This window comes from Camelus dromedarius, chromosome 3 (genome assembly GCF_036321535.1).
Source record: "Camelus dromedarius isolate mCamDro1 chromosome 3, mCamDro1.pat, whole genome shotgun sequence".
In the NCBI taxonomy this organism is placed as follows: Eukaryota; Metazoa; Chordata; class Mammalia; order Artiodactyla; family Camelidae; genus Camelus; species Camelus dromedarius.
Window position 1 is genome coordinate 110863563 of NC_087438.1, and position 25691 is coordinate 110889253.

A 25691-nucleotide genomic window follows, 5' to 3' on the forward strand; every position below is an offset into this window, starting at 1 on the left:
CCGGGTCAAATCCATTTAAATTTTGAACGTCTTTTCCTTAGGCAAATGACTGTATGTAGCTTATATATGACAAAGAGGACACTTTTATAACTAAGTTATTGAAACTTTGGGAAGCAATTCACAAATTGTAAGGCAGCAGGTCCAGTTTGGAGGGTGCGTGTGTGTGTGTGTGTGTGTTTGGGGATGGAGCAAAGGATTTCACAGTTTTTTTTTTAATGTTTTCGGCAAAGTATACCATTCCCCAGATTGACACACCCCCTGCCACTCCTTTTTGCCTTAATACAACGGTTTCACCTATATATAATAGCTGGCTTGCCTTTCAAGGTGGTTTCATTTGCACTGGATATATTAAACTCCGTCTAAATGCAAGAGTTTATCAGAATGATTAATCTGCATTATATGAGTGTAACTTGACTTTCTGGAACCAGCTTATAGGAGTGCAGTCAGCTTTTCGGAAAAAAAAATTAAGTACTTTTTCATATACTGTCAGGTAATATGCATTACACATATTAATTCACATAATGCTCCCAGCAACCCAGTGAAGTGGGTACTACTCCTATATTCCAATAAGAAAAAGAAAAGTGAGCCTCAGATACGGAGTAACTTGTCTTAAAGCTAATAAGGCACCCAACCAGCACGCCTGCTCTGAATTTAGAGCAAGCCTGAGCCTCTTGTCTATGCCGTCTCTTTGTAATAATAACCCACATCGTGACTTCTGCTTGGCAGCCTTGCAGCACACTGACTCAAAGTAAAGATTTGTCCGGATTATCACAGCAAATCAGGGGCAACTGCAGAGCGAGGATTCCAGAACAGGAGAGCTGAGTCAGAGTCCCCCGTCCCCCATCTCTTAAGATTAGAACTTGCAGACCATATCACCTTGGTATGTGAACTCAGGAAGATAGAGGCAAGTATCCAAGGTGGAGACAAAAGACTAAAGTCCGGATGAAGGCAAGACCAGGTCATGGATCTAGAAACCAGAGAAGAATCTGATTGTAAGAAACTTCTCCAGGCAGAAACTGCTTTTATGATACCAGCCGGAACCCTAGCTAACTTCATCAACCAGCTTTCTCAACCTCAGCACTAATTGGCATTTGGGGCTGGAAAATTCTTATTGTCAGAGGCTCTTCTGTGCACTGTAGGATCACTGGCCTTTACCCAGTAGATGTGAATAACAAACCCCCATACACTGGTCATAACACTCGGAGAATGTCGGCCAAGTGCCCCCTTTAACAACCACTGATCTAGACGAAGGAAAAATGCAAGAGAATCCATGCATTCACTCACCAAACCCTTGCTAAGCGCTACGCAGTTTGAAGTATCATGTGACTTCAGGTCTTTTTTGTAAAAAAAAGTTCAGTGAGAAAAGACTCCAGACTTAGAGTGTTAATCTGGAGACTTCAGACAACATGGCACCGTTGTGGAATGCATGTGCTCTGGGTCTAATCCATTTAAAGTTTGGACATCTTTACCTCAGGCAGTTTGCTAACTGTCTTTGAACCAGTGTCCCTCTCTGCAAACTAGAGATAGTAATAATAATACCTAACATATGGGTTTGTTGTGAGGATTAAACGGGATAATAAAAGTAAGAGGCTGGACCAAGGCCCAGACACGTAGTTAAGTACTCAAGTGCTCCTATTGTAGGTGATGTCTGTCATATCCAGCGAGACACAGAGATGTTCTTTGGTGCTCTGAAGCACCAGTTGCTGAACCTACTTCTATGGCTTTGCTTTGAGGACAAGTGGCCAAAAAATGGCCACTGAAATGGTTGTTCTGTGATAGTAGGAAAACTTCCACAAACTCTGGTAGACCCTGTGGAGTCAGTCTGACGGGCGGACTGGCTTCATTTCCACTGCAATTTCGTTGTTAAAGGATTTAAGAGATTATAACAGCATCTCTTCAGGAAGCAGCTTGGAAAGCTCAGCTGGGTGTACCCCAGGGAAGAGGGATTTTTCTGAATTAAGTCTCTTCTTTGAGGAGCAAGATGTGTGTGTAAACATGAAGTAAGGAAGCGGCCCTCGATGCCAAGTTAGCAAGGAGCTGGTTATGTAGTCTGAGGGACACCCTGAGGAAGCGCTTTGTTCATTCGCTACAAGTAGAAGCTTCTAAATTGTCACCACCCAGTACAGATTGGGAACAGGACGATCTTGTAGTGACAGTTGTCTTGGGACTGGAAGAAGGATCTCTCAGGGGTTTGGGGAAAAAAGAAAAGGCCGTTTCTCTAGGGTGGAAAGTAAAAATAGCTCGTTCTGCCTTACTGGGCATCTCCGGTTCAGCCTCCGCACGAGGACATCACAGGCAGTGTGTGCCATCCTTTTGTCTTCATTGTGTTGAATTTGAAGGTTTTCAGGTAACTGGGTATAGTCCCATCAGTCCTAGGCGTCACCGCTCACTGTTGTTTGGCCCATCAAGACATTGGAGTTTTGTATCCAGCAAGTTTGAAATAAACTCAGTGCTGGCCTGTTGGCAGCAGCAGATGAACTAGCAAAAGAAAAATAAAGGTCACAGTGGTTTTACTCTTGGCCAGAAAACGTAAAAGGAAGCTTTTTCAAAGGCCAAAGAAAAAGTAACTCCACTAGACAAGGACAACAGTTTCTCCATGAGTACAGACCCTGGGATGTTTTATCAGGAGGTCATGATGATGATGATAATTTTCAGTATTATTCTGAGTTAGGAGTTCCAGCATGTATACACATCGAGGTAATAATAGGGCTCGCTTCGGCAGCACAGGTACTAAAGTTGGAAGGATACAGAGAAGGTTCGCGTGGCCCCTGTGCAAGGATGGCACGCAAATTCACAAAGTGTTTCATATTTTTGGAGATTGTCATACTAAGTGAAATAAACCAGAAAGAGAAAGAAAAAATACTGTATAATATCACTTAAATATGGAATCTTAAAAAAAATGACACAAATGAACTTATTTACAAAATAGGAATAGATCTACCAACATAGAAAACAAACTTATGGCTACCAGGGGGAATAAGGGGTGGGAAGAGATAAATTGGGAGTTGAAGATTTGCAGATACACACCACTATTTATAAAACAAATAAAGAGAAAAGTCCTACTGCATAGCACAGGCAACTATGTGCTATGGCTTATAATGGGCTATAATGAAAAAGAATATGAAAAGACATATATATGTATCTGTATAACAGAATCACTGTACTGTGCACCAGAAACACGTTGTAAATTGACTATACTTCAATTTTAAAAAGACTTGGGGAAAAGCAAAGGTAATAACAGTAGCAGTGACTTTAATAACTACTATTATTGAGCATGTTAACTGGCCTTTTACTTTGTTTCCCTTTATCTTCACACTCAGCGCTAGATAGGACCAGCCTGACTTTTTAGGAAAGGAAACGTGTCAGCAAGGTGAGGCGACTTGCCTGAGGTCACACAGCTGGTACGGGGAGAAAGCTAAGCAGTCTTCTGCCCGGGTGCCCTGTTCAAAAGCTGCCTCTGCCACTTTCTCTGTAAGTTTTGTCTCCTTTTTGCATGTCGGTTTCTTTTACTGAAATGAAGAATTTGGACCAGTGAGTTCTTCAGAAGTCTCCTTGCTTTAATACCCCCTTTAGTCTAGGTAATAAATTTTTGTTTAAATGTGTATCCCAAGAAGTGAAATATTTAATAGTATCCTGAGACTTCTGTGGGTTTTTTTTTTTTTAATTGAAGTATAGTCAGTTTACAATGTTGTGTCAGTTTCTGGTGTACAGCACAATGCTTCAGTCATACGGGAACATACATATATTCCTTTTCATATTTTTTCATTCTAGGTTACTACAAGATATTGAATATATAGTTCCCTGTGCTGTACAGTATGAACTTGTTTATCTCTTTTATATTTACTAGTGTGTATCTGCAAATCTCAGGCTCCCAGTTTTAACCTGATGGCAAGGCAGTAGATGATATCTTCCCACACCCAACCTTTATCAACAAGTCCTTTCTACAGTGAGAAGAAAGCGCAACGTGCTGAGAGCGGTAGATTAGAATAGAGTTAATGTGGGTTCATGAGGAACCTCCGGTTTCCAGACCCAGGTTTGCCACTGCAGCCATGGCTCTGACCAAGTCCCTAAGCCTCTCTGAGGCCTCAGTTTTACCACCTAGCAAATGGGAGTCAACATGCTCAGCTGGTCACACAGGATTTGAAGGTGGAAGCGTGCCTGTGTGGGTGGCAGAGTCCAACACTGGGAGGTGCTGAAAGAGAGTTGAGGTCACAAATGAAATAAGAACGGAGTTCATGGCAGGAGAACTAGCTTCGGCTCCTGGGTCTCTAATTCATTGGTGAAGGTGGCCTGTGGGTGTCAGTTTCTTCATTTGGAAAATGGAAGCATTCGTCTAGCTCAGCATTTCTAAATCTATCTATCAAGGAGGAATATCCTTCAAAACTGTCTGAGAGATACACGTTTGGAAAGCAAAGCATGCTTTCTCCCCCTGCTTAGATGTTAGCACTGGCATGTTCTGAGATGCTCTGCAGTAAAGAGGTACATTTCATTTTGTTTAACTCATTTTCTGAATTAAGTTGACCGTGGAACTCTTTTCTCTGGAATGCTTGTTAACCTCCCATGAAACGTAATTGGAAATTCAAGATCAGGTGGTGTGGTTCTCTGAGAATTACAGAGAGAGATTATGATTTATCTGTTATATCTGTGTTACAAGTGTTAGGGATCATTTTTTTTTCCTTCTCTTTTTCACATCTATCTCTCGTCTAAAATTAACTTTGCCTTCTTAGTTGGAGAGCCAACAGGCCTCTGTGTGTGTGTGTCTGTCTCTGTCCCTTAGCAAGTATTTTGAACACCATTGTGCCTACTACTGTGGTAGATTCTGTGGACAGTGGAAAAACAGAATAAAATAGAGTCCTTTAACATCCATTGTGGACTTTACTATCTATGAAGGAGGTCTTGATGCTGAGTGATTTTCAGATTATTTTATTTCATTGAATCCTCTGGTGCTAAATGTGATAAAAGGAAAAAAATAGAGCTCATGAGCTGAGGTAATTAGAGAAAGATGATGAAATAAATGAGATTTTGTCTAAAGTTTGAAATTAAATGACATAACGACGTTGTCAGGTAGGAATACTGTGGGACAGTCAGGAATGGAGCTAGAATTTGAAGGGCGGGAAAAGTATCTGGATTTATTATGGTGGACCCCCACAGCCATGAAGTTTTTGAGCAAAGAACTAGCATGGGGGAAATGAGTCTAAGGGGGAGACATCTGAGAAGCGAGATTAGTAGGGCATTTGGTGTAATCCTAGGACAGGTGTCTGGATATAGGAAGGTATTGTCATGCAGGAAAAAAAAATACATAGGATTTCAAATAAGAAAAGTGGCACATGTGTCCCAATTTTTTTATCTAAAAAGTCCCCACCTTTATAAATACTTTCTAATTAATTTAACGATTTATTTTAAAGTAAATGTTTTACATCTGATACCCTTCTGTTTCCACTACCCATTCCCCCTCCGCTGAGGCAGCTATAACTACCCACGTGTTGCATATCCTTCCAGAGAAAGTTTCTGACCCTGGGCACTGCTGATGTTCGGGGATGGATAAGCCATTGTTGCGGGGCTGTCCAGTGTACTGTAGGCTGTTTAGCAGGCATCCTTCACCTCTCCCCTCTGGAAGCTAACAGCCCCTCCTCCTCAGCTGTGATAAGCAGAACAACTCTCAACAAGGCCAGATGCCCCCTTGCTGGGGGGGTGGGCAAAATCACGCTGGCTGAGAACCACAGTTCCAGGGGTGTTTAATAAAGAAGAATCGCTGAACTAAAAGGTGCAGGCAATGTTGGTATGATTCTTTACATCAATAGAAGCCTGGGAAGATTAAAAATTGTCTTCAAGGACTCAGGTCTATGTAAATGGAAGAAGACTTAAATCTTTGTTAGTTATGATGCTTTGGGCTGCAAGTATCAAATATGCCCACTTCAGCTGGCTTGAGCGCGAAGGAAACCTGTTAGCTCACATGACAGGTGGCCTTGAGACAAGTCAGACTAGGTTTGGTTGATTCGGTAACTTCCAGTGTCATCATGGACTCAGTTCCTTCTGGGCTTTGGACGTGTCACCCACGGCGTTAGACTGGTTCCCCAGCAGGTTATAAGATGGCTGTCAACAGAGGCTGTGTCTAACCTCTTCCTTATTTGTGTCCAGTGGTAGACACAGCCAGATGCGCTAAAGGTGAACAGTGTTTCTTTCCTAGGAACTGCCAGAAATCCTCTCTTCATGTATTACTGGCCCAGACTGACTTAGCACCCTGCCCTACACTCCATTCCCTGAACCCCTCACTGACAATGTAGATAAGGTCTGTTTGGTAGGGGGGCTGTTGGGTTCTTAGCCACAATATCCCCCATACAATTTTTGAAATAAAAAAAAAGATTATCAGACAAGTATGGAATATGATGAGTTCAGGGTAATATCTTGTGCATTTTGAGCCAATGACCATTTAAATCATTGATTTAGGGTTTGGGTGATTGAAGAATACCAAATGGAACATAAGTTGGATTATGAGAACACCCAAAGGAAGAATTTACCAAGTATGTGTGAAGAGGGGAAAGGGACACAGAGGGCCAAAGACCATACTCTCGGGGGAACTTGGATATTAATAATTAAGTCAAAGTTGTGGGTGATTGATTGGATTTGCTTGTGAACAGGGCTGGTTCAGCCACCCACTCGGCATGGGATCTGGGCCAAAGTCACTTTTCCTCTCTGTTTTGTTTTCCTTGTTTGTAAGATGGGGAGAATGAACCCTTCTTAGGCTGGTGAGAGGATTAAACGAGGCAATGAGTGCAGAGCACTGAGTCAAGTGATGGTGTCAGGGAGCATTAATGAACCCTCACTGGTGATGTTGTGTGAGGTGACTGTTACTGAGCTGGGAGGAAGAAAAGGGGGAGAACGGAAGTGAAGAGAGGCCGCTGGGAGAGGACAGCACGTGCCTGAGATCCTACAGGAGGAGATGACTGCTCAAAGCATCCTGGAAGAACTTAAAATAACTCTCTAAAATACCATATATACAGGTGGCATTACAGAACTTTAAACATTAGTTCATCCCTGAACTATTGATGGTCAGGCCAATTTACAAAAGTTGCCAACTCAGACGGGAAGTTATTTTGATCATCCTTTACTTCCCACTACCTCATTCCCTTCCCTTTGCCAAAAGACAAAGTCCAAACATGTTTTAAGTATCAACTAAAATCTGGGAAATATGTTCAGTGTTTTTAGGAATATTAATATTTCATGAGAATTTAAATATGGTGTTACCCTGCCCAAGGTACAAGATCATCTTTGATCACAGATTGATACTTAAGGAAAACATCTGTTCTATGTTTTTGTTTTTTGTTTGTCCCCCCCCCCCCCCCCCCAGTGAAAACAGTGTAGAGTATGTCCATCATCAAAGCAGGATAAGCTCAGATTGTCCACCTAGATGCAACGGTGGTGGTTATTTTACAGCCCTGGATTTTATAGACCTATTAAACATATGATTATACTGTTTAACATACTTGCCTACAAATGTTCATCCAATCCATTAAACACACTTTTCTCAAGCACCTACTATGTGTGGGCCGTGGCTTGTACAGAGATTCCTAGGTGAGGTAGCGGATGGGACCTAGAAGGACCTAGCATTCACAAGGCATGTGTCCTACTCCTGTAAATGAGCTAGAGGCAGGAAATGCTAGATGGAGATATGTGCGTTATTTTGTCCAATCCGCTTAGCCACTTGGTTGCGTTACACCACGTGCACTGTGTCTACTGTTAACGCGGGCATCAACTTTTCTTTGGTTACGTGATCTTTAGGTGCGTTGTTCAAATGTTAGGTGTTCATTAATAACCTCTCAAGCTCTTGGCTTTCTATGCCATTGTCTAAACTCAGAGCTCATAGACGGCTGGACTGAAATTCTTACGTCTAATCTGACGATGGTGCCCACACCCTTTCTGCGAAATAACTCTACTTCAGGGTGGACAAGAAGTAAATCACTGCCACCAGGAGATGTACCGTCTCACAGGCAAGTGAAAACGGAACACAGATAACCATCATCATCATCAAAATGGTAACTAAGAGTATTGAGTTCTTACTTAAAGCCAGGAACCAGTCCAAATATTTTAAGTACGTTAACTCATTCCGTCTTCACAGAAAGCCCAGTGAGATTTCCATCATTATTAGACCCATTCCGTGGATGGGGGAAATTGAGGTACAGAAAAAAGTAAGTAAAGGCTGATGCGCAGAGTTAGAAAGAGGGGAATCCAGGGTTTAAAACTAGCACATTTCTCTCAAAGCTCATAACCACCTGCTACCCTTCATAGCCATACCTCAAGGTTGCAGGTGCGCAAGTCCTAAGAGAAGCCCAAATACATTGTAGTTTTTACCTGTGTAAATGGGAAAGATGTAAGGGGCAGGAGGGGTGGGATTTGGTCCTGTCTTTAAAGAACAGGAGGATTTGGTTGTGTAGAGTTGGGAAATGGGTGTTGCAGGATAAGGGCTTTCTAGCTTTGAGCAAAACGGGAAGAGATGCCGGTGCCTACAGGAGGTCACCGTTTCACGCTCTAGTTGGCTCGCTGATAAGCTATAGGATGGCCTTGCTCCCCTTCCATCCCCAGCCTCACCACAAACATTGACACCTGAGCAGTGCAAACCTGGGACACACTGGCAGCCCCGGGAGAGTTGACTTTATGTCCATTGATTTATCCTCAGATCCCTCTGTCCACAGATACATCACCCAGCACTGCTGCTCCCAGAGTCAGTGAAGGGAGGTTTATGACTCAATTTTATTGGCTCGCTTGTGCAGAAAAGTGGCTTCAGATGTGGAGGAGTCATTTGAAATAAAACATCATTATTAGATTCCCTCTCCCTGAGCCTCTTCTCTTGGCTCGTGGTTTCCTCTGAGTTAAGGTTCACACCAGGACTCACTGGAGACCTTTTCCTCTGTGGACTAAAGACGGTCCTTTATTAGCAAATAGAAATTTAAGAACTGGCATGATGCTTTTTTTTTTAAACATAGCATCAAAGGATTTAGGAATTTTTGTGCTGCATGAAGATGGCACTTAACTTTTCATTTGTTTTTTTGCCTTTGTAGGTCATCTCCTTTGCTAAGTAAATAGTTCTGAGATGAAGAGAGGCATCTCACTTAGTATACATGTTCCTTCGTGACATGACTCTCCTCCCCTTCCTGTGTTTCTTCTGTCTTTAGCTCTTATCCTTGTTCCTCATACCTAGACATGATCGTGCCCCCAGACCTTTTCTAACCTTGTCCCCATAGTCACCTAGACCCATGCCCCTCCAGTAACACAGGCATCCCCTGCCTCAGGGCCTTTGCACTTACTTTTCTTGCCACCTGGGAAGTTTTTAGGTGAGGTATCTGTCTGTCTCATTTCCTCCCTTCATCCAGATCTCTGCCCAAATTCTCAGTGTCAGTGTCCTTCCAGTAAAAAATTCGCCATTCCCAACACTTAAACCTTGTATTTTTCTTCTTAGCCCTGAGCACTGCTGGACATATTAACTGATTTGCTTTCCTTCTGTCTCACTGCACTCATTTCCTGTAAATACACACTTACACTCTGACCTTCCAGACTACCGCTCTCACCATGTCACTGTTAAGTCCGTCATTTCTGGCTCCTGCTCGTGAATGAACGTGTCTGTCCATGGGCGGGGGGCAGGGGCTTTGAATTCTGCTTTGCATTCTTTATCTTTAATATCTGACCCCCGGTGAAAACTTGACGGTTGTTGAATGAGTGGAAGTGTGAAACAAAAAGAACCGAAGGAAAAAAAGGAAGAGGAGGAGGAAAGAAAGAGGAAGGAAGAGAAAGAAAGAAACCATTCACAGTTCTGCTTTTTTTCTGTTTGTTAGAAGGTTGACCGAGTCGCAGTGACATCCAGTTCTAAGAGGTATCTGTCCTGGTCCAGCACCCTCTCCATCAGTACTTACCGTTACACTCCACGCACCACCCTCCATACGGAAACCACCCTTTCCTCACTTGGCATTCCGTGCTTTGTCACATTTTGCTCTGCTCCATAACTACTATCAATTTTTTCCCCTTCTTCTGAAGCCTGATGGAAGTATCGTCTTGCCCTGAAGCCTTTCCTGACTAACAGGAATGAATGGAGTTCTTTGTTTCCCTCTTCACTTGACCTGACCTGGTACACTGGGGCGTTTGATTTGGCCTGTCTCACTCTGAGGGAGTGGCATCTCTGATGCGCTGCCCAAGCCTTTGTCCATAGCACAGACATCTATAAGCAGACCTTCCCCTCTATGGATTTGCCATTCACATATTGAGAGTCACCTGGAACTCATGCCACAGATGGATAAGCACATGCTTCTCTCCAACCCTCCACTTTCCTCTTCATTTCCCCTGATGACAACTGGGTGAAAGCCTGTGGGACAAATGTGTAAATAAATTTGCTCTTAGTTTCCAATTCAGAAGGCTTGGTCCTGTCTGCCTGGAGTATTGAGTTAAGAGAAACTGGGAAACTGAATCTGAGCCTAGTAGACAAAATGGATGGTTATCGATTAGCAATGCCTGCCTTGGGCACAGGAGTGGAGACATGGTGGTACCACAGTTTCCTATTTGCCACCCCTACCCTAGTAGGAGCTAACATTCTGTATTTTTGCTTCTGGTGAACTGACTCAAAACAAGCATAGTTCTATTACTCATTCATCTTTAATTAGAACCAAGTCCAAAAAGAAGGCTTTTCTACTTTTCTTTACCTGCCATATATTTGGTCCAATTACAAATGGACTTGGAGGTCCTATGACTGGGGAAAACAGCTGACCTACTCAAAATAAGGATCAGCTTCTTAGAAAACAAGAATTTCTTCCTGGAGTCAACACAGAGTATGTCCATCTGTTACTCTCTCTGAGCTAGCAATAATATAATTAATTATAATAATAACACTAATAATAATACGGGTCACTTTACAGTAGAGCACAGCTGTCCTCTGTGTTTGTCACCAACCCAAAATACTTTAAGATTTTTTTTCAGAATCCCCTTTCAGCCACTAATTCATCTAAACCCTTACCAAACTAATTTATTATTTTCATTCTGCCTTAAAAGATACCAAGCTATACAAATCAGTATCTTCTTTCTCGTGCCCTAAAATCACTTGTTGGCACATTTTGGAAAAGGTCACGATCTTATTCATTTGAGGACCAGCCCATGATCATCCCATTCATGCCTCCATAATCCTTTCTATGGAGATGTAATTCCCATAACATAAAATGTTCCTTTCTAAAGCATGCGCTTCCAAGGTTTTTAAATATATTCCCTATATTTTGTGACCAGCTCTGCTGTCTATTTCAGAACATTTCCTTCTCCCCCAAAAGAAACCCCTTACCCATCTAGTTACTCCCCATTCTCTCCTCCCCCCTACTCATCCCGTGACAACCCCTGATCTGCTTTCTCTATCTATAGATGTGCCTATTTGCATCTTACTTAGATGAAATCATACAATATGCAGCTTTTTGTGTCTGGCTTCTTTCACTTAGCATCGTGTTTCCAAGGTTCATCCGTGTTGCAGTGTGTACCAGCGTTTTATTCCTTTTTTTGACTGATTTAAATATTCCGCTGTTTGGATGCACCACGTTTTGTTTATCCATTCATCAGTCCGTAGACATTTGAGTTGTCTCCACTTCTTGGTTATTCTGAATAGTATTGCTATGAATATTCATGTCCAAGTTTTTGCGTGAACATATGTTTTCAGTTTCCTTGGGTGGGTAGCTAGGAGTGGAATTGCTGGGTCCTGTGGTAATTTGATGGTTCACTTACTGAAGAATCATCTGCCAAACTGTTTTCAGCAGTGGCTGTATCTTTTTACATTCCTACCAGCCATCACTGGGTTTCCAGCACTTCATGTATTCACCATGACTTAATGTTTTCTGGGTTTCGTTTTCATTATAGCCATTCTAATGGGTATGAAGTGCTATCTCACTGCCATTTGTGTGTGCATTTCCCTGGTGACTAATGATGTTTAGTATCTTTTCATGTACTTATTAGCCACTTGCGTATCTTCTTTGGAGAAATGTGCATTCAAACCTGTTGTCCACTTTTTAATTGGATGGTTTGTCATTGTATTCTTTAGTTATAAAAGTGCTGTGTATAGTCTGGATACTAGACCCTTTTAAGATATGTGACTTGCAAATATTTACCCTCATTCTATGAATTGTCTTCACTTTCTTGATAGTGTCCTTTGGCACACAAAAAAAAAGTCTTCGTATTTTGATAAAGTTCAGTGTATCTATTTTTTCTTTGATTGCTTGTGTTTTGGGTATCATATCTAAGAAGCTTAATCCCATGTCATTCATATTTGTATCCAGGTATTCTTGTCGTAGTTTATGGACTTAGATCTTACATTGTGATCTTCAATCCAGTTTTAGTTAATTTTTTAATACGGCATGAGGCAGGGGGACAGATTCATTCTGTTGCATATGGACATCCAATTGTCCTGGCACCATTTGTTCAAAATGGTAGTTTCCCCCCACTGAATGATTTGGGCATCTTTGTTGAAAATCAGCTATAAATCTGTGGGTTTATTTCTGGACTCTTGATTCTTTCCATTGGTCTGTATGTATATTCTTAAACCAACACCACACTTGATTACTGTAGTTTCGTGATACGTTTTCAAATGGGCGGATAGGAGGCCTTCAAATTTTGTTGTTCTTTTTCAAGTTTGTTTTGGCTATTTAGAATCCATCACCTCTCCACATGAATTTTAAGATCAGTGTGTCTATATCTTATTTTTAAAAAGGCAGTTGAAATTTCAGGAGGGATTACACTGAATCTCTAGATCAATTCGGTGAATATTGACTTGTTATCAGTATCAAGCCTTCCAACCCACGAACACAAGATGCTTTTCCATTTATTTAGATCTTTAATTTCTTTCAACAATGTTTGGTAATTTTCAGTGTACATGTCTTACACTTCTTCGGTTAAATTTATTCCTGACGGTTTTAATTCTATTATCAGTGGAGTTGTTTTCCAATATTTCTTAAAGTTTAGGTATTTCTCCTTTTGAAGACTAACCTTTTCGGCTTGTTAATTCCCATTTCTTAAGTCAGTCATCATATCTCATACATCTGTTTAACTGCCCGAACAGTGATTTGAATGCCTGACACCTAAAACACCCCCTAATATGAATGATGGGGAGGGAACGGATACCAGAGATGGGCCCAGAATGAGGTTCCATAAAGTCATTTACCTTCCTCCAAATAAGCTAAGCCCAGTCAGTCTTTCTGTGTTCTCTAGTAGGGCAGAGAACACTTTAACAAGATTAACTTTATTACTCATGGTTATTTGTTATCTAAAAGCTTCCATATCATTTTTTGTCATAGTCTCTCCCTTGAAGGTTCTTTCTTTCTTTTTTTTTTTTTTCTAGAACTTATCCTTTCCCATGATTTTCTAGACTCCCACTATCCCAGTGTCCGACTCAGATCTGCACATCCTTGTTACTTTCCTACTGCCATGTTCCAGAGTTTTTCTTCCTTCACCATATCCCTCTGTGTACAGTAGGTGTCTACAAACCAGGGAAAGCATCGTGTTTAGCAATGGCTTAAAACGGCTTCCAACAAATACTGAGATCCTCGTGGGTTGGAACTTTATTTAATGGATTTTTACACACCATTAGCTCCTCTGTCTTGCTGGAGTATGTGCTAGATAAATGTCTGTGAAAGGAACAGGAAAAGGATCTTTAGACCCAAACTTGTTTCAAGTAGGGTCAGAACCAAGGTGGAATCAAATTATATACATTCTACTCTTGGCTTGGTTGAGAAATATATTAGACCTTTCTTAAACATTTTCTTTTTTATAGACAACTATGTAAATGAGGACCTAATGTGAAAATGTTTGAAGACTTAAGAGAAATAGCCACTTTTCTGTAATAGGTGTTACAGGGTATACACTAGAGAGTCAATCTATGATTTACTGCATAATAATTTTTGTTGTCTAGATACATAATGTCAGAGGATCTGGAATTAAGTGGACATTGTGAGTGGTAATGTCTTGGTGTGTCTACTCTTAATTGCTCGTGCCTTCCCCACTTTTAGTGATTTTTCTAGCTGTGGAGGCTAAGTGCCTTTGATTTTTCTTTTTTTTTTTTTTCCTAGTGGGTACTCTTTATTTGAGAAAATCAACCGTGGCTCTAAAATTCCCATCTGCAGAGTATTTCTGTCTTCTAAATATTTTCCCAGGAAGCCATCAGTTGGCTGATCATTCTCAGCCTGCAACCACAGTTACATCTGCAGCTGAGGAGGATGTTGGAGACTCCATAGCAACACCATCTGCTGTTCACAGAATGTTTTCTCTCAGATAAAGATGGGAGGTGTTAGTCATAATTAGGCAAGTTGCATGCTGGGATCAGATGCTGATTAGATTTACCAGGATTTCTGCACCAATAAGTACTTCTGGCCCTCTGGGTATTCATAAATTCAGGGGAAGTTAGAATTAACACTGCTATTGCCAGCGATAATTTTGCATATTATAACAGGAGTCAGCAAAGTAAAGACCACAGGCCAAATCCAGCTGGTGGTCTGTTTTTATAAATAAAGTTTTATTGAAACACAGCCACTCCCATTCATTTATGTATTGACTGTGACTGCTTTCATGACATAGCAGAGTTGAATAGTTTCGACAGAGATTATATGGCCTGCAGAGCCTAAAATATTTACTATCTGACCCTTTAGAGACAGTTTTCTTACCCTTGTACTAGAATATTATTAGAACACCAGAGATTGACACATTGTAATTGACAGTACTTCAATTTTAAAAAGAAGATTTTTTGTTATTACTAGATTTGTATGACTTTGTCTCAAGCACATGACCATTTTAGATTTGAAAATGTTAACTTATAACAGAGTATCACCACCTCCAGGAAGCCTTCCGTGATGCTTCCCCAGCATTCTCTATCAAGCTGGGCATAATGGTCTTTTCCTGGCCTCCTCTAATACTATGGGCAAGTCTCAATTGCTGCATATATGTTACTGTTTTTAATAACTTAATATCTAAAACTAAATAATTTTTGTGTCTGTTCCCTGTAAACTTGTGAAAATTCTCACATTATATCCTGATTTAGATAGATGTTCATCGAATAAAGGAAATACAATCATTCTTGGGGAAGGCGTATGCCTTATTTGTATACCTAGTGCCTAATATCAGTAGCTAGGGCAAAGAATGCACTTGGGAAACTGAATAAAGAGAATGAATGGATTAAATGAGTTCTTAATTTAGAAGGAGATATGATTTAACTTTCTTTTAAAGGCAGTTTGGCATAGTGGTTACGTGTGTGGTCTCTAGACTCAATTTCTTTTCTTTCTTTCTTTTTTTTTTTTTTTTTTTAGTTGAAGTACAGTTGATTTACCATGTTGTGTTAGTTTCTGGTGTACAGCAAAGTGATTCAGTTATACATATGTGTGTATATATTTTTTCATTATATGTTATCACAAGTTAATGAATATAGTTCATCTATTCTGTACATATTAGTTTGTATCTGCTAATCTCAAACTTTCAGTTTATGCCCACCTTCTTCCCCCTCTAGTAACCATAAGTTTGTTTTCTATATTTGTGAGTCTCTTTCTGTTTTAAAAGTTCATTTGTGTCATTTTTTAAATATTCCACCTATAAGCAAGATCATATGATATTTGTCTTTCTCATTGGGACTTACTTCACTTAGTATGATTATCTCTGGGTCCATCCATGTTTCTGTAAATAGTATTCATTCTTTTTTATGGCTGGGTAGTGTTCCATTACATATATATATACTACATCTTCTTTCCCCAATCATCTGTAGATGGACATATAGGTTGCTTCCATGTCTTGGCTATTGTAAATAGTGCTGCTGTGAACATTGGGGTGCATGTATCTTTTCAAATTAGAGTTCCCTCCAGATATATGCCCAGGAGCAGGATTGCTGGATCATATCGTAAGTCAATTTTTAGTTTTTTAAGGAGCCTTCCTACTGTTTTCCATAGTGGCTGCACCAAATTCCATTCCCACCAACAGTGTAGAGGGGATTCCCTTTTCTCCACACCCTCTCCAGCATTTATCGTTTGGTGGACTTTTTAATGATGGCCATTCTGAGCTGTGTGAGGTGATACCTCATTGTAGTTTTAGACTCTAGTTTCTTGATGTAGAACTCCATGTCCACCACTTACGACTTCCATGTCTTTGGTCAAGTTATTTACTCTCTCCTGTTTCAGTTTCCTCACCTGTAAGATGGAAATAGTAATATACCCTCCCTCTTAAATTGTTGTGGAGGACGAAATTATATTAATTCATGTAAAGTTGCCGCAGAGCACCTGACACATACTAAATATTCAATAAAAGATGGCATTACTGGTGACTCATTATTTACTTTAATCAGAAGTCAACTCCCTGTCATGTCACCATTAATTCTGTCACACTTCTGAGTTATTACTTGTGAGTACACATGCAGATAGCCTTCAGACAGATAACCAAGAGAGTCCCTTACTCTGTGTCAGACTGACTGCACTAATTAAGCACTGGGGATAGAAAATGGATCGAATGTCTTTATGGTCTTTAAGTGCTTCCTAATCTAGTGCACTGAGCCTAAATCTGCCCCTTGGGATAGGACGTGTCTTGCTCAGTCACAAAGGGGATCAGACATCGATAATCACTGAGGATCATCACCCTTCCTGGTACATGTTTATGATGAGAGAACAAAACCTTAAATGAAAGAAATGATGTTGTATCTAAGGAAGGTCAGATACCAGCCCAGAAGTCCAGTTTTGTGGGTGGAGAAACTTCCCGATCCTCAGTGTACCTCCAGACACTATTTCTGTCTGCACTTGCAGATGGCTTTAGTTTAAAAACAAACAAGCAAACAAAAATTCAGATTTTTCAGAAAAACTTCTGTACTCACTCCACTTCATTTGGGTGATATGACTGATAGTACCTGGAAGGCAAAAGAGAGCATTTGGTGGACGGAGTAGCAGGACCATTTGCCATGCGGAGAACGGGCCTGCAGACGTGGGTTGAATCCCAGCTCTGCTATTTACTAGTTAGGTGATCTTGGGCAGGCCCCTTCCCCTGTCTGTTTTAGTTTTGGTAAAATGTGAACGGTCATGGTATTCATCAGATGGCTGTGGGATGCAGTGAGATAACATAGCGTTTAATAGTGCGTGGTGTATAGCAGGAACCCAATAAATATTAGCATTTAAATGACAGTAGAAGTTACATATGCAGGAAAGCCAGGCCTTCTAGAGTGTATTAGTTATCCAGAGGGGGAGTGTGTGAAGGTGGTCCTATTTCTAATGGAAGAAAGATGAGAGTTTTAGCCTCCAGTCTCAGAAACCCTGGTCCATTTTCAGAATCACCCCCTGAATCTCTCAGACCAGGAGGTTTTCCCACCATGAAGCCAGCAAGCTGGGATTCCTCCATCTGCCACCCTCGCCTCCCCTGGGCTCCGTCTCTGCTCCGTGGCTTCTTCAGGCTGTGCACTGTGAGAAGGGTATCGGCGGGCCAGGTGGCGGCGTCTCATTGGTGCTAGTAAGCTTGCAAAGAGGGGCTTGGTTTAGCACAGACTGGAGCATTAAAAATAGAAAGAAAAAAAAAGTGCTATCTAGATAAAGATTGAAGCTACTTCTGCATTAAAAAAAAAAATCAGTGGTGGCACATTTCCACAAGAAACAGAATAGAAGAATAATCAAAAAGACAGACTCAGAAATAAAAAGTTTCAGATTTGCTGCTTTCTAGCTATGAGACCTGGAGTGAGTTACCTGGCTCTCCTCAGTTTCCCCATCTGTGAAGTGGAAATAGTGATGCCTACCTCTCTGGGGTCCTGGGAGAACTGAAAGGTTGTGCGGAGACCTCAGGAATGGTGCTGGTTAGGCAGGGTGTCCAGTTCCTGCATCTTCATAGGAAACATGTGTCCGCTCTAATCCTGAGTCTATTAGAGACCTAGGAGTTTACCTTCCCAAATGTGTTTCAGGAGGACTTTTAACTCTAGATTCTAAAGGTACTGAGAACACTGCATTATTATAAAACAGTGTCATTTTCTGTCTAATGATATTTATCAGTCCTAAGAGGTGAAAAATTATGGGTATTTTCATATTGTTCCCTCCAACGGAGAGCAGAAAGGTCAATATCAGAAATTTTCATAAAAAGCCTCCAGTGATAATAGAGGTCAGAGTTTAGAAATATAAATATGCATCACCATGGTGATGGAGTTAGGACTCTGTTATGATCTTGTTTCATTTACACTTAGTTATTTCTCTCAGTTTTCTTTCATCACCTTTTTTTTTCCCTTCGAATTACAAAACAATTAAAGAATTTGGCAAGGAAACGGAGCCAGATGTAACAGTTTCCTCTTGCATCCCTTAATAGAAGCAAACATGCTGTAATGCCATTTTTCTCTTCTCCGCGAGAACTGCGCCCTCCCCCAAATTCTCGTTGCGGAGCAGTAACCAAACCCGTTGGAAGTGGAAAAGCCCTCGCTCTCCATGGAATGTAATTAAATTTAAATAATGTTGCATCAGCCAGTTGCAGAGGGGAATCTGGAAAGAAATCCTCCCATTTCTCAAAGTTAGTTTTTGGCTGCACCCAGAAATCCTGCTAAGTGTTGACACAAGTTTCCATATGGTGGTGGCATTAAGGCAACTGTGGGCTGTGTTTATGCTGTGATGAAGGAGGCTCATGGAATCCATACAACTGAAAGGCTTTATACGGGAAAACAAAGTTGAACTGGATTTTAATAAGAAACAACATAGTGTAGTAAAGTCATTATGGACATCAGCTTCAGAGTAGACAAGTTTCTAACCAGTTTAAATTTGTCTACTGCCTGTGGTTCTGTACATGAACTTAGGTGAGTCAGTTTACACCCTTAATCTTTAGTTTTCTTCTCTGAAAGACAGATAAAGGTTGATCGTGTTTATAATTAACGAGATTGTTACTGGATTGAAATGGTCCAGTGCGTGGAAAGCTCTAACTCCAGCACAAAGTATATACTCAGTAGTAATGGTGCTGGTGTAATGATTTATTAGCCACGAAGTTTCAGTAACAGTCACATACATGGTATCCACTCCACGTGGAGGAGAGAAACGTGGAGGTAAAAATCAGTCCTAGTTTGGGATAAGACTGAATTAAAGAACACGTGGACAGATGTTCCTGTTGTAACTCCTCCCCTGTGTACAGAACACCATGTTCTTCTGTTGGCAGGAGTTGGTTCTTCTACACAGTGGGCCTTTTCAGAGGTCGTTTCTCAACCCTGGCCCTGTTTCCCCCTCTGCAAATGAAGAAGTCAGAGTAGGTGATCTTTGAGGACCCTTCTGGGTCTGGCTTTGTGGAGATTCTCCCAGGGTTGGTTCAAGCCATGTTTGAGCTATTGATAGAAATATTCATCCTTGCCTGACTATGGAGAAATAAAAAATGGTTCTTTATCTGAAGGGAATTAACAAGCAGGGCAGTAGCGAGAGACTGGCTGAAATGTATCCATCCTTACGTTAGTCCAAACAGGAAAAGCAGAGAAACTCTTGGGAAGGTTTTGCTGACTACTCAAGCTTGGGTAACTTAGTTTTGATGTGTTGGAACACAGATCAGAACTGCTCCTTTTAGGGTAGGGATCAGTGTCATCTGCTTCTGAAGGCAGAAACAATCAACTTAATGGTATTGAGTAGACTTACGTGGTTTTCCAGTGTCTAAGCAGGTTCCCCAGGTCAGCCCTTCCAGTAGGGGTGCAATCTGCAAATGGACCAGTTTTTGTTACACATCACATTCTTTTTTTTTTTTTTTTTTCATTGACATTCTAAAATGCAGTCCTACAGAAAGAACACTAAATTTAGAGTCTTAAGACTTGGGTCTCAATCCCAGCCCTCATGTCCTTGATCTTGGATATGTTACTTGACTTTTTTCTTTGAATTTCAGCTACCTTCTCTTTAAAAACAGGGGTAGTATCCATCATATTAAAGGATCATCATGAAGATTAAATAAGACAACCCATGCTGAGCCCTGAGCACATAGGGTATACATGCCTGGCACTTGATAAATAAATAAATGAATTTTATTCTCTTATTGAAGGAGTATCTACTGAGCACTTTCTATGTGCCAAGCACTGTTGGAGCTTCTTGAGATGCATTAGAGACCAAAACAGACCAAGATCCTGTACTTTGGGAGCTTAATTTCTTGTTGGGAGAAACAAACAGTGACCAATATGCAAAAGATCTTGTACAACACAGGAAATATAACCAGTATTTCATAGTAACTATAAATGGAGTTTAGCTTTTAACAATGATGAGTCACTGCTGTAATCTGAAACTTACATCTATAATATTGTAAGTCAAATACACATCGATTTAAAAAAGAAAAAAACGTTTAAAATAGTGAACATAATAAAGTAAGTCAATTATGTATATGAGAAGGCAACAATATTGTGGGGAAAAGAGAAAAATGCAGCCTGGTGTACAGGATATGAAAGGCCAGAGGGAGTGAGAGAGGTTGTAGGAATAAGTTGGGGGGATCAGGGTTGCCTCCTGGGAAGTTGCCGTTTGAGCAAAGGCACGGAGTTGGTGAGGGAATTAGCTACGAGGATGTTTGTTGGGGGAAGTACAGAAGTACCAGGCTGAGGCACAAAAGCCCTGAGGCAGGATCAGCCTTTCTCGTTGAGGAACACGGAGGAAGCCAGTGTGACCAAGGCAGTGACGAAGGGGACAGCACAAGGAGATGAGGTCGGACATGTCACGGGGACAAGACTCACGCAGGACCTTGCAGGCCGTTGTGAAGGCTTTAGCTTTTACTCTGAGGGCAGGGAGGAGACATTGAAATATTTTGCAGAAAAAACCCACAGTATCTGATTTAGATTTTCCGAAGGACTACCTAGGTTGCTGTTTTAGGACAACAGTAGTGCAGAGAGTGTGGAGAGGGAGGCATGGATAAAAGCAGGGAGACCAGTGGGAGGCTGTTCAGAATTCTGGGGAGCAGGTGATGGGGGCCTGAACTGTGGGTGGTAAGAAGGGGTCAGATTCTGAAGATAGTGCAAAGAGCCTTCTTTCACCTACCTTTAATTTCTTGGATGATAATAACAATATTTACCTAATTAATTCAAAGAGCTATTAACAGGAGGAAGATGGTGATGACAGACAATTATTAACACTTACTCTGAAACAGGCACTGTGAAAAGTACCCATCACAACTCCGAGAGAGGTGTAATTCTTAACTCTGCTTGACAGAGAATCTGAGGCATGGAGAAACCAAGTGATGCTCCCGAGCTCGCATATTCCCTCAGTGTTAATCCGGGAGTCAAACCCCCTCGGTCTGACTCTGAGCTGTGCTGTGAGGATGTGGTCTGTGCAGTGAGGAAAGCTTCCTTAAGCCTGTTCTCTCCTCACTCCCGCACATTTTTCAGGCTAAGTGAAAAAGAGCTTTGCCACACTCTCTGTCTGTCCTGTCTGGAATCTTCATCAAAGAATGAGGAAGAGAAATAGGATGCTTAGCGGGAGATGAATGTTGTCCTTTGAGATGCTGGTTTGTTGGTTGGTTGGTGAATTGATTTATTGGAAAATAAGAAAAAAAATAGAGAAGAATCAGTTATATCAAATTACTTTTTTTTAAACTCTCCCAAGGTCACAGTGCATTTTTGAAAAAAATGTTAATTGTGGTAAAACACACTTAAACCGTTTTTATATGTACAGATCAAATTAAGTGCACTCACATTTTTGTGCAACCGTTTCCACCATCCATCTCCAGAACTCTCTTCATCTTGCAAAACTGAAACTCTGTCCCCACTAAACACTAAATCCCCACTCCCCTCTCCCGCTAGGCCCTGAAACCCACCGTTCTCTTTTCTGTCTCTATGAATTTGACTTCTCTGGGTACCTTATGTAAGTGGAGTCATACAGCATGTGCCCTTTTGTGACTGCCTTATTTCATTTATGATGTCCTGAAGGTTTATCCACATTGTAACATGTGTCAGAATTTACTCCCTTTTTATGGCTGAGTAATACTCCATTGTGTGCATATATCACTTTTTTTTTTAACCCATCCATATGGTGATTGAATCAAAACACATTTTAAGAATCTTACAGCACATTGACTGCTTGAATTTAGAAATCTCATTGTTTTATAATCAAGGAGAGACTCAAGGGTAGAAAGTCTCTTCTGTGCTCCTAGACTGTACAGAAGAGAGATCTGAAGGTTCAGAGTCTCGGGACTGGATTTGCCTAAATTAACAGGACGGCCTCAGAGCTCACAGAACAGAAATTGCTGTTGACTTTTCTCCCCTAGAATCATAAAGGCGGAGTGTTTTCTGCTGTACATTTTCATCTCATTCTGTTTCATTTGTCCTAAATTAAGCTAATCATTTTGTTTGCCCAACAGTTTGCTTTTTGGGTTGTATTTAGGTTTTGTGAACATTTTACTTTCCACAGTAAGTAATAGATTTGTTCAAATATTAACCTTGAGGAAATGCGGTTTGACAGTTCTTCAGAGAACCTATAAAACTAATTATAAGGGAAAGTCATTTCAATTTCAGTAATTAAAGAAAAAAACCTGCCAGCACTGGATTATTCTCTTTCAACTCGTGTCATAGATCCGTCCATCATTACAGTCCTACACGTGCTTGTTGACCAAATTACATGAATCAAAGAGGTGAAAACCTAATTTTTTGGTATTTTATTCAGACTTTATTCTTAAATAAAATATGCATAAACATAGCTTTAAAAAAAGTAATAGTTACCTACCAAAATGAAGATATTTCTGGCGTTGGCTTCTGAAAGTTGCTTACATGGTTTATTTTAGCTGTCTTAGATGGCATATTATTTTATTATTGGGGTCAGAGCACACCAGCTTTAAAGGGCCCAGCATGTTGTAGAATCATCAAATCTGAGGATTGAAGAAACAGCCTAAAACTAACCCAGTCCTCACACTCACCCTGGGCTGAATCCACTCCGTGGTCTGCGGTCCCCTAGCCTTTGCTTGAATGCCCCCATCATGTGTTACCCACACTTGAGTCATCTGGGTACCCCGGCATGATCTGAGGCCTAACAATGTATCCTCCTTATTAGCTTTATTTAATATTTTCTTTTTACAGGACTCCTGTGTTCCTTTGATACTTTAAAAGAGAAATATAATACTACTCTAAGTGAAAAACCAGCATGATTTCCCCTGGATCAGAAGGCAGATGTGAAAAATAACTAAAAATAACTAAATAGCCAGATAGGAAGTTTGAGGCCAACTCTATCTTTGGTAAAAATGAAAATGTGGAAGTGTTGTGGAGACATTGGTATCATTGTAGGCCTCAAATGAAATACTATCTTTAACATTATGAAGGGTAGAAGTGAGATGAAAGGCCATAAATCTTTTGTTTTTACATTTTTTAAATTGAAGTATAGTTAGTTAACTCTGTTACACGTATTAATGCCCTGCTCTGGGACACCTAAAATCGTCTAAAACACTACTGAGTCGCAGAGCTTGGGAACCAGGCCTCTTCCTCTTGTTCCAACCTTGGGAACCACTTGGCTATTAGAAGTTTCTCCTCTCATCAGGTTGACATCTGTCTGTATCCACGGTTCACCCAGAAATTAACACACTCCTCAGAGACATCCAGAATAAGTTCCGTTTCTCTTCCCATGACAGCCCTTTGATTACTTGTAAATAGTTCTTACATCTTCGCTAGGCTTCCCTCGGCTGGATGCTCCCATTTCTTCCCATCTTTTCTCATGTGAAATGAGTCTGTGGCAGTGTTTGCCCACTTGTGTTCTTTCACTATCTCTACTGCGTGTATCAAGATTCTCCAGAGAAGCAGAACCAGGTGTGTGTGCGTGTGTGGACGGATGGATGGTTGAATGGATATGGGTGGGTGGGTCGGTCGGTCGGTAGGTAGGTAGGTAGGTAGGTAGGTAGATAGATAGATAGATAGATAGATAGATAGATAGATAGATAGATACTTTTAAGGAATTGGCTCAGGAGATTATGGAGGCTGGCAAGTCCAAGATCTGCAAAGTGGGCTGGCCAGCTGGAAGCCAATGTGCAGCTGAAGTCCAAAGGTCATCTGCTATAGAATTCCCTCTTGCTGAGGGAGGTCAGCCTTTTGTTCTATTCAGGACTTCAATTAATTGGGTGTGGCCCACCCACGTTATACATGGCAGTATGCTTTACTCAAAGTTCACTGATTTAAATATACATCTCATCCAAAAACACTCTCCAGGTTGACACAAAACTATTAACAAAATTAACTCAGTATTGGTAATTTGTCCAAAGTATGATACAAAGCTAACTGGAATGTGTAAACCCTTGCACATGATAGATTCAACTTTTTCCTGAAACCTTGAGCTAAGCAGCCCAGAGATTGGGGTCAGTAAGTGATAGGTGATACGTGATGATAATGTGATTATGATGATCAGTCCCGTCGCCACCAGTGGCTAAGGTGGATTTGCAGTGTGCTATCTGCTAGGCACAGTTCCCATTGCTTTTCTGACATTATCTCATCCTCATAAGAACCTACAGAGTAGTATCACTTTTATTTCTATTATATGGATACAGAACCTGAGCCACAAAGGAACTGAGTAATGGTTTACATGGAGCTTCCACAAGGTAGGGACAGAACTCAGGCTCAGGTAGCCTAATTCCAGAGTCCTTATCATTGCCCTTAAGTGGCCCCAGTCTCCGTTCTTCCCCCACTGAGCCACTGACAAGCATTGTAGGATATACAGGGTGACCATAAAGTCTGGAAACGTAAGTGACTAACACACACACTTGAACACGTATGTGACAAGTTAGTACCCATACTTGACTGCCTTGACTCAGAGTGGTTCCATCATTCCACACCAGAGTGGTGAGAGTCTGCTTGGCTGCTCATCTTGGAACCTGGATTGGCTGTATGAACGTGGGTCGTGGGTTCCCTGTGTGCCACATTTAAACCCTTCTGACTTGCTAAATGTGCAGGCTTATTCTGTAATAAAGAGACATGAATCGTCCGAGACAATGCATCACAGATGTTCGTGCAGGGTTAAGGGAAGTTTGTTAACACACCACATTTATTGCAATTTCTAAGTTCATTGAGCTATGCATTGATACTGAAAAACAGCACAGTGACCATACATATAACACAGCATACATTGTGACATAGTACCATAAAGTCATTTTTTATGTATATACACCAGTGGTGACAGACTTTATGGCCATCCTGTATTTACTGTCTTGGTTGCTCCCCTTTTTCTGCCTCCTGTGATGTGTAGGGTCCAGATCTGCACACAGTATTCCAGATGTGCCCTGACCATACCTGGTAAAGCAGCGCCATCTCCCTGTTCTTCACTGTTTTAGGTTCTAGAGTCTAAAAGCGTATGGACTCCTCTGGCAATCAGTTAAGTCAACAAACTCATGTTGACGTTGGTATTCATTCATCTGACAAGCATTTTTCATATCTACCTTGTACGCGACGCTGTTTTAGACACTGGAGACACAGTGAGGAATAAAACAAAGCCCCTGCCCTCAGTGATCTTTTGTTGCTCTACAGGAGAGACAGATTTTTAAAACACAAGCAAATAGATACATAAGACATGTTATGTTGTACTGAGGTAAATGGAGAAAAAGAAAGCTTCCCTGCTCTTTCTCCAAAAGCTATTAAAAAAAAAAAAATGAAGAGGTTACTGCATTAGCCAGGTGGACATCTGGGGAAAGTCATTCCAAGCACAAGGAATAGGAAATGCAAATACCCCAGGAGGCGGGTTGTTTGAAGAAAAGAAGGCCAGCCTCCCTGGAGTAGCAATAACAGTGGA

At 41.0% G+C, this 25691-nt stretch overlaps 1 protein-coding gene and 1 non-coding gene across 8 annotated transcripts in view; both read left to right on the forward strand.

Annotated features, from left to right (window-relative positions):
* The window catches only part of SGCD (sarcoglycan delta), an 840821-nt gene that overhangs the window by 671145 nt on the left and 143985 nt on the right, over positions 1 to 25691 (forward strand). The window lies entirely within an intron of this gene.
* Positions 2707 to 2813, forward strand: LOC116152429 (U6 spliceosomal RNA). Its single transcript, XR_004136060.1, has one exon. It is a non-coding gene; the product is annotated as a U6 spliceosomal RNA (small nuclear RNA).